Consider the following 10,293-nt stretch of genomic DNA (forward strand, 5'->3'; position numbering starts at 1 on the left):
GTTTCCAAGGCAGTATCACTACGGAAGTAGGATTGCCCAACCTTCCTTCCGAGGAGTGGCTGGTGGGTTTGAACCACCAGCCTTCTGGTTAGCAGTATACCCTCTCTAACCAACATCTATAAACTTATGCACACATAGCTTTTATTAGCAGCTTACAAATGCCAAACTTTAAGCATATCAACAAAGAATTTTCAAGAAACTGTACAATTCTAAATCAAAATATAACTTTGAAGAAGTTGTAATTTTAAGATTTTTTTTCTCTTTGAACACCTTTAAAAAATATTATGAATTGTTATAGCCATTGATTCACTCAAAATAATATTTACAGACTACCTAATATGTGCCAGTTCGTCTTCTTAGTAGTAAGGATAAAAATAAAATTAAAAAATCCTTTAATTAATGTCATTTACAATTAAATGAACAATAAGATTTGGCAAGTGCATTGATTTCATAGGGGTACTTTAACAAAATATCAAAAACTGAGAAGCTTAATACAATTTAAAAAATGTGTTCTTTCACAGTTCTGGAGTCTAGAAGTCTGAATTCAAGTACTCAGCAGGTCATTTCTATCATGGAAGGCTGTAGGGGAAGGTTCTTCCTTGCCTGTTCCTAATTTCTGGAGTTTCCTTGCAATTCTTAGGGTTCCTTGGCTGTTGCATGAATCACTCTTATCTCTAGCTCTTTTTTCAAATGGCTGTCTTATCTCTCTGTCTCTATTTCTCTTCTATTTTATTTTTTATTTTTTTAAGAACAGCAGTCACATTAAACTAAGACCCATCCTACTCAAGCATGACATCAGGCTAACTTAACTGATAAGATTTTCAAAGATCCTATTTTCACACATTCATCTATTAGAAGTTAGGACATCAACATATTTTGGAGGATGAAATCCAACCCATAACAAAAAGAGAGATTGGGAGTGCAAGTAGGAAGGGTTGTAAGAAGTCCATGCTATTAAGGTGAGAATGGAACTGAGAACAGAAGGAAGTGAGGTAGTGAGCCACAAAGATTTGTGAAGAAAGAGCCTCCTTTACAAAGAGATAGGAAGTTTAGGCCATTAGAGGGGTGTGTGCTGTGTGTGTTCAATGAAAAGTAAATACTAATATGAGAATAATAGAAAAAAATCCAAAATTAAGAGTGATTAGAAAAGATCCAGTATGATCTTAGTGATATTTATAAGAAGTTCAGATTTTACTCTAAATAAGAATAGAAAATATTGAAAAACTTTTGAGCAGAGGAAAAATAAAACAGTTTAACTTATTTTTTTTAAATGATAACTTAATCTATTTTATGTGTGTATGTGTGTGTGTGTGTGTGTGTAAGGGAGTATCTTGAAAAGTTCTAGAAAGAATGAGCTGGAGTACATCCTAAATCACAATCTCAATAACACAGAGATTTTAGGACAAAAATAAAAGAAATTCCCAATAGATGAGTCAAATAAACATTTAAAACATGTAAATTCATTAAAGTTGTTGTTATTGTTGTTGTTGTTAGGTGTCCTTGAGTCAGTTCCACCTCATAGCAACCCCACATATAACAGAATGAACTGTTGGTAGTCATGTGCCCTTTCTATAATAGTAGGTATGTTTGAACCACTGCATCAGGTACCATGTCAATCAACCTTATCAAGGGTCTTTCTCTTTTCATTGATCTGCTTGTGTAGCAAGCATGGTGTTTTTCTCCAGGGATTGGTCCCTTCTTATAATAGGTGTGAAGTAAAAAATGAAGTCTCACCATTCTCCCTTCTAAGGAGCATTCTGACTGTACTTCTTCCAAGGAAGATTTGTTCATTCATCTGGAAGGTCATGGTATATTCAATATCCATTGCCAATAACATGACTAAAAGTTAAGTGCATTTTATCCTTGTTGGTATTGTTATTTGCCATCAAGAAGGTCTTCAACTCATGCTGACCACATGCACTATGGGATCTAATGGTTCTAATTTATGAGGTTTTTATTAGCTGATTTTCAGGAGTTGATATCCAGACCTTTCTTCTTAGTTAATTCTGGTTTAGAAGCTCTACTAAAACCTGCTCAGCATTGTAGCAATATGCAAGCCTCCCCTCACAGATGGGTGGTGGATTCTCTGAGGTGCAGTGGCTGGGAATCAAACCCAGCTCTCCCACATGAAATACACAAATTCTGCCACTTACCCACTGCCCTCTACTATTATCCTTAGAAGTTTTTATTTTCAGTTTTTATTCTTGTGTAAAATCTAGATGTTTTTCTTTTTCTTTTCTTTTCCTTTTCTTCTTTTACCATCTCAGTGTCTACTGTGATAGTAGATAACTTCCTGCAAATCACTTTTATTTCTCATTTAAGTCCTCAAAACGTTTTTCAGGCATTGGTTTATTATATATGCATGTGTGTGTGTGTGTGTGTATATATTGGTTTTTCCAGGAGTCAAATGCCTTTGCTCTAAAACTTATATACTCATTATTGGGATCTTGAGAGTTACCTGGTGAGATGGATGGAGTGGGAGGGACAGGAGTAGAGTGGGGAATGTGTCAAGTTCTGGTGAGGAAAACTGACTAATTCAGTAGTCCTTTTAAATAAAATCCAAAACCAAACTCACTGCTGTTGAGTTGATTTCCACTCACAGTGACCCCTCCTTGGGTTTCTGAGGCAGTATCACTATGGAAGTAGATTATCCCATCTTCCTTCCAAGAAGTGGCTGGCGGGTTTGAACCACCAGGCTTCTGGTTACCAGTCAAATGCCTTAGGCACTACATCATCAGAGCCTTTTCATTTATGGTACAAATATTGTCCCACCCACCATTCTGAATCTGTGGACTCAGAGCCAGAAGCACCTCCTGAGTTTCACCTGAAAGGGTCATTCTTATCTCCCATATTTGATTACAACATGAAGTAGTTCTCCATCAATTTCATTTTTCTTTACGTCCCATGGTCAGTTTGATTCTATATTGTTCTTTTTGTTTGTTTATATATTCATAGCTTCTTTTATAAAAGTATATTTCTCTATTCTCCATGATAGTTTGAAAGAGAGAGGAGATAGATGTGCATGGTGAGTCCATCTGAGGGAAGTAGAATCCTATTTCTTGTCCACATCATGTTGTTAAGTGTTCCTGCATGCAAGTGGACAGGTTTCTACAAACAGAATATGTAACAAAACATGTACAACTCAAAAGGCAGAGAAGTATTGAACTGAAAACTTTACCAACAAACACGCTCTATTCTATCTAGTTGATTCTGACTCATAATGACCCCCATTGTGTTTCCAAGGCTAGAAATCTTTACAGAAGCAGACAGCCTCATCTTTCTTCCCTGGAGCAGCTTGTGGCTTTAAACCACTGGCCTTTGGGTTAACAGCCAAATGTCTTAACCACGACACCACCAGAGCTCCTTAAAACAAATATGAAGACCATTAAATTTCCATCTTTTAATTCTGAAATTTATGACAAAAAGGCTGCTACTGAAGTTTTGAAATTATTATAGTTTAGTGTCTCTTGTATAGTATTTAAATCTACTGAACAACTTGTGATATCAGGAAGAACATTGAATTTTCTGTAAATTTAATCATTCAAAATATTAAGTTGAATATATTTCATGGCATTTTACTAACTAACGTATGTGTTATAATACTAACACTTTATTTTATAATACTAACTAATTTTGTAAGTTAGTTTATAATACTAACTTTTATATACATGATAATGTATATAAAAGACAAATATTAATCTTAATATTGTAAGACAAGAAATGGAAAAAGAATACATTAATATTTAGATGGTTACATTTAAGGCTACCATTTAAAAGGCACTTGGCAAGCTTGTTGTTGTTATGTGCTGTCGAGTCAGACCGAACTCCCAACACTCCTCCTTGGGTTTCTGAGTCAGTATCACTATGGAAGTAGATTGCCCCATCTTCCTTCCAAGGAGTGGCTGGTCGGTTTGAACTGTCAGCCTTCCAGTTAGCAGTCAAGTGCCTTCAGCACTATGCTACCAGAGCTTAAGACCTCAAAAACTAAGAAAATCCTAAGAAGTGTATTTAAAAGTGTACTATTCATTTTTGCATATGTCCTATATTGGTGGTGTAGTGCCTAAGGCATTTGACTGCTAATCAGAAGCTTGGCAGTTCTAAACCACCAGCTACTCCATGGAAGGAAGACTGGGCAATCTACTTCTGCAAAGATTTACTACTTCAGAAACCCAAAGGTAGTCACTATGTGTCAGAATTGACTCAATGGCAGTGTATTTGTTGTTGGTTTTTTTTTTTTTTTTGGATTTATATATCCAAATGATGATATTTGTGAAATATTAAGTATGTTAGTTAAGGTTGTATGTCAACTTGGTTGGGCTGTGATTTTAAAGGAGCTCTGGTGGTGTAGTACCTAAGGCACTTGACTGCTAACCAGAAGGCTGGCAGTTCAAACTCATCAGCCACTCCTGGGAAGGAAGATTGGGCAATCTACATCCGTAGTGATGCCACCTACCTCAGAAACCCTAGGATGGTTGCCATGAGTCAGATCTGACTCAAAGGTAACGAGTTTAGTGTGTTTTGTTTTGTTTTGTTTTTTTTTTTTTTTGGTCTTCATGGTGTGACCTGTTTCCAATACAACATATAGAAAGGATCATGCATTTGATTTAGTCTTCATCTTCAGTTCCTGGACTTGAACCACTGACCTGTCATATTGCCTGTCGATCTTGGGATTTTTGCCTTTACAGCTTGTGAACAAACAATCTGCCATTTACCTGTTGATCTTGAGTTTGTTAGTCCCTGAAGCTACATGAGTCAAGAGAAGCCTCCAGTTTGTTCCAGTGGGCCTAAAAGGCAGAGTTGAAGCCCAAGCTCAAGGGACCTCCACCTAGCCCCCAGAGCCAGCATTCTGAACTTGGACTTCTAGCCTAGTATTCCTGTAGAGCCAGCAGTCTGAATTTGGACTTCTAGGCTCCTTAACTGTAACAGAGTAAACTTCTGACTGTTAAAGCCATCCACTCATGGTATTTCTTTCATAGCAATACTTTGTTATGTTATGTTATGTGCCGTCGAGTCAAACTCGACTCATAGTGACCCCTCCTTGGGTTTCTGAGGCAGTATCACTATGGAAGTAGGATTGCCAACCTTCCTTCCGAGGAGTGGCTGGTGGGTTTGAACCGCCAGCCGTCTGGTTAGCAGGCAAGTGTCTTAGCCACTATGCTACCAGAGCTCCCATAGCAATACTAGAGAACTGAAATATTAAAAGAGGTAGTCCCAGTTCACATAGTGGCAATTTTCTCACTCTATTTGTTAACATTAGAATTAAATAAATGGGACTCTACCTTGTTGAAAATGATTTAAAAACCTTGAAAAATACATATCATCCAATTGATAATTATAATCATTAGCACATTTTTTTAAAGAACACTAAAAGACTCATCAAATACTATAGTTCAAAAGTTTAAGTATCAATTTTTCAAATTTTACCTAAAAAAAAAAAAAAAAATCACTGTTTCCTTTGGCAAAATCCAATGCCAGAAATGTCTTTTTCTTGCAAAATAATCAGTGTGTGATTGATTAAGCCTGTCCATACACATGCGTGATGGATTTAAAAGTGATAGTATCTCTAATTGCATATCCAATACCTGATTAATGTTGTTCTGAAGTTTAATGACCTTTTAAAATGGAAAAGTATTTCACATCAGTCTCTGTATTATTACTCATCAGAATATCCTTTACATTCATTTGGATATGTGTTGATACTTGGCCATGTGGCATTATATCTTAACAACTGGGGCTTAACTTACTAAATCCTTTGTATATAGGCACAAAGAAATGCAGATGAAAGCCATATAGACTTCCCTGAGTCACAATATTCATTACAAGTAGATTGATTTTTCCAAAGAAAATGCAGCATTCTATAGCAGGTTTTGTCCATGGTGAGCTACAAAATGTCCTAACAAATTACTGTCAAGTTGATTCCAGCTCATAGTGATACTGTAGTACAGAGTAGAACTGCCCCATAGGTTTTCCAAAGCTGCACATCTTCATGGAAGCAGACTGTCATATCTTTCACCTGCAAAAGACTGGTAGATTCCAATCACCAACCTTTTGGTTAGCAGACAAATGCTTTAACCACTGCACCATGCATAATATTAAGATAACTTTGTAGCTAAATTAGTGATGTGCACACAATAGGAATTCATTAACAATTTTGTATGGACAACTACAATAATGACATTTTATGCAAATATGCAAATTTATGCAGTAGAGTCAGAATAACAAAGCAAAATTATACAGGTAGACTACTTAACTACAATGATTAATAAGCAATTTCAAGCATTTAGGTTGTTTGTAAGTAAATGTTATGCAAATATGCTTGAATCAAGAATTAAAAGCTAAGCAAACATGCTAAACTTTCAAATAACTGCTAGCATAAATGTTAATCTGACACAAATACTCTTTTGTTATTTATTTTACTTGTCAGACATTCTGTGACCTATGTTAAATAGAAATCACTAGTGTGCTCAAATATTACACAGATAGAATAAATCTACATGAATTCAGTTCCAATTTTTAATTAAGAAGTAAAAAGAAACATTACTGTATATCATCCATATTAAAATTATATTTTCCTTTAAAATTTTATTTTTATAGCTCTAATGAGTTATATAATTGATGTACAGAATATAGCATATATTCAAAGTCTATGATTTGATAAGTTTTAACATTTGTATATACTTATGGAACCAACATCAAAATGATAAAGATTATGTCTATAACCTCCAGAAGTTTCCTTATGTCCTTTAAAAAAAAATCTCTCCTTCTGAACATTCTCCATTGCCTCCTTATTTCCCCCCTAATGTATTTCCCAGGAAACTTTTCAGCTTAATATCACTAATTATTTTGCATTCTCTAGAATTTTAAGCAAATGGAATTAAGCTTTATGTACATTTTTGTCTGCTTCTTTTTTTCCCCACACAGCAAAATAACTATGAGATATGATTGTGTTGCATTATTTAATTATTTATATTCCTTTTTTAGAGGAATAGTATATCATCATGCATAAATTTATCAAAATGTGTTTATGCATTGACCTTTTGATGGATATTTTGGAATATTTCTGATGTTACAAATACATGTGGTAGTTAAGGTAATGTGTCAACTTGGCTGGGCCTGGTTCAGAGTGGCTGGGCAACTGGATATAGTTATTCCCCATGGTGAATCTGGCCATTACCTTCTTGGTGGAATATACTGAGAGCAGCTGAGTAGCTGCTTTAGGGCTATGGTATGCTTCCAGTATATAAGAAGATGCTTTGAGAAAGATCTTGAGTTTTTTCATACACTTGGACATTGCTTTGGCCCAGTCTTCATCTCAGTTACTGGCCATGTTGTCTGCCAATCTTGAGACTGCTTCTGTACTTGAACTAGAGGCCTACCATGTTTCTTGATAATCTTGAGACTCTGTTATTTTACTTGTCAACCTTGGGTTTATCAGCCTCAGTAGCTAGCAGCTATTTGAGTTAAGAGACACCTTCAGCTCCAGTGGGCTGGGAGCAAGAGGCAGAGCTTAAGTCCAAGGTCAAGGGGCCTTCACCCACTCTCTAGAGCTTGCACTTTGAATTCAGACTTCTACCCTCCTAAACTGTAAGAGAATAAGTCGTTGTTTGTTAAAATCATCCACTTGTGGTGTTTTCTGTCAGAGAAGCACTAGAGAACCAAAACATATGCTCATGAACATCTGTGTAAAAATTTTTCCATGGACACATGTGTTTTATTTCTCTCTGATAAATACCTGAGACTGAAGTGGCTGGATCACTTCTCAGGAAATTGTCATACCGTTCCCCAAGGTTGTTGTAACATTTCACACACCCCCAATAAGTATATGTCTTTTAGCATTTCCAATGGTTATTCCAGAGATATCTCACTGGAGTTTTAAACTGCATTCCCTTAAGGACTGATGATATTGAGAAGCTTTCATATTCTCTTTTTCTATCTTTATATCTTTTTGGTGAAGTATCTGTTCAAATTTTTTGCTCTGTTTTTAATAGTTTGTTTTCTTATCACTGAGTTTTAAACATTCTCTATCTATTCAGAAAACAAATCCTTTATCAAATGTATAATCTGCAAATATTTTTTTCTGTATCTTTGACATGAGTTTTAGTTCTCTTAACAATGTATTTTAAAGAGCAAATATTTTCAACTTTGATAAAGTCACATTTATCAATTATACTTTTATGGGTCATAGTTATGGTGTCATATCTAAGCAATGCTTTCCTAATACATGTTTTTCAAACATTTTCTCATATGTGTTCTACAAGTGTTATACTTTTAGGTTTTCCACTTAGGCTATGATCTATATTGAGTTTATATATATGTATGTATGTGCATTGCAAATTATAAATTAAAGTTTAGTTTGCTTTTTTTTTTTACATATGAGCATATACTTGTTTCAGAACCATTTGTTTAAAAGTCTATTACTTTTCCATCTTTAACATTTAATTAATTTTACAGTTTTGTAAAACAATCAACTGCCCATGTATTCCCCCCCCGGAAACACTATTTATTCCATTAATTTATTCATCTATCTTTATACCCATATAATATTGTATTGATTGTTGTAGCTCCTTTCATTTTAAGGTTATTTATTTTCATTTTATTAAGACTTTATGAATTAGTGTATTGATTTCAAACAAAAAATGTGAGATATTGATTAGGATTGCATTGAATCTGTAGATCAATTTCAGCAGAATTGGCATCTAAAAATATTGACTCTTCTATGAACATGGTATATTGTCTATTTATTTAGGTTTTCTTTAATTTCTCTTAGAAGTGTTGTTTTCAATTTTAGATCTTACACATGTGTTATCAGGTGTATCCATATTTTTTTATTAATGGTAATTGCATTTTTTTTTTTATTTCAATTCCAATCATTCATTGCTAGAATGTTTAAATGCAATTGAGTTTTATATATTGTTCTTTTACTCTGCAACCTTTCTAAACTCAGTTATTTCTTAGAGTAGCATTTTTTGTAGATTCTATTAGATTTTCTAAGAAGGTGATTATGTTTTCTGTGAATAAAAACAGATATCATTCCAAACAGTATAGCACTGAATTATGTTTCTTCCCTGACTTTAGTATAATGTTGAATAGAATTAATAAATGTGGCTACCCTTGATGTATTCTAATCTAATTAGATTGGAAATAGAGACTTTCACTATTAAGTATGATGTTAGGTTTTTCATAGTTTTCCCTTGTCAGTTTAAGAAAGTTTTGTTGTATTACTAGTTTTTTGAGAGCTTTTTTTTTTTTTTTTAAGCAAGGAAAATATGTTGGATTTTATCAAATGTTTTTAAATACATATAATTATTTTCATTTTATTTCAATTCGACATTCCTGATATGAACCTCATTTAGCCTGATACTGTTTATATATTACTGCATTTGAATTTGTAAAATATTGGTAAGAATTTCTTACATCTAAGCAAATGGGGGATATGATATTAATCTATAATTTGTATGTGTGTGTTGCTTATATATTTCCTTTTTTGTGTTCTTTGTGTAATGTCTTGATATTTTCTTTTTTATTTGAGTAGTATTGGTCTTATGGAGTGAGCTGGACAGCATTATTTCACACTTAATATTTTGGAAGTATTTATGCATAAATCAATATTACTTATTTCATACATATTAGGTAAAATTCATTTATAAAACCATGGATCTGGACATGAAATTTTCTTTGTGTCAAAGTTATACTACAGATTTAATTTCATCAATAGGTATATGGCTATTCACATTATCTATTTCCTCTTGAATGATCTTTAATCATGTCTACTTTTTCAATATTGTTCCCTTTTATCAAAATTGTCATGTTTACTTTATTCATGATATTTTATATACCTTCCATTAGGGGTAGAATTTGTGATGATGTCACAAATTTTCATTCTTGATATAGACAGTATTTCCTTCTGTCATTCTTTCACACTTTTTCCTGGTTAGAATTCTAGAAGTTTTATCTATATTTTGGAAGGACCATATTTGATTTCATGATTTTTTTCTCTTTGTTTCCTGTTTTCTATTTCTTAATTTTATTTCCTTTCTTTCTACTCTTGTTTTTGTTATGTCCTTATAGCTATTGACTATGAGTTTATCTTTCCTGTTATATAAAGTGAAAATTGAGTTAATTGGTTTGATACTTTTCTTCTTCACTTACTTAGGAAGTTAGTGCTATCACTTTCTTTCTGAGTACTGCTCTAGTGCCATTGCAAAAATGTTGTATGCTGTTATCATTTTTATTAAGTCAAATGCTAATGTCCTTTTAGTTTTATGATCTATGGGCAATATACTTCTGTAGTGA

This window comes from Orycteropus afer, unplaced genomic scaffold (genome assembly GCF_000298275.1).
Source record: "Orycteropus afer afer isolate SDZICR_OR568_19922 unplaced genomic scaffold, OryAfe1.0 scaffold00138, whole genome shotgun sequence".
Lineage (NCBI taxonomy): Eukaryota > Metazoa > Chordata > Mammalia > Tubulidentata > Orycteropodidae > Orycteropus > Orycteropus afer.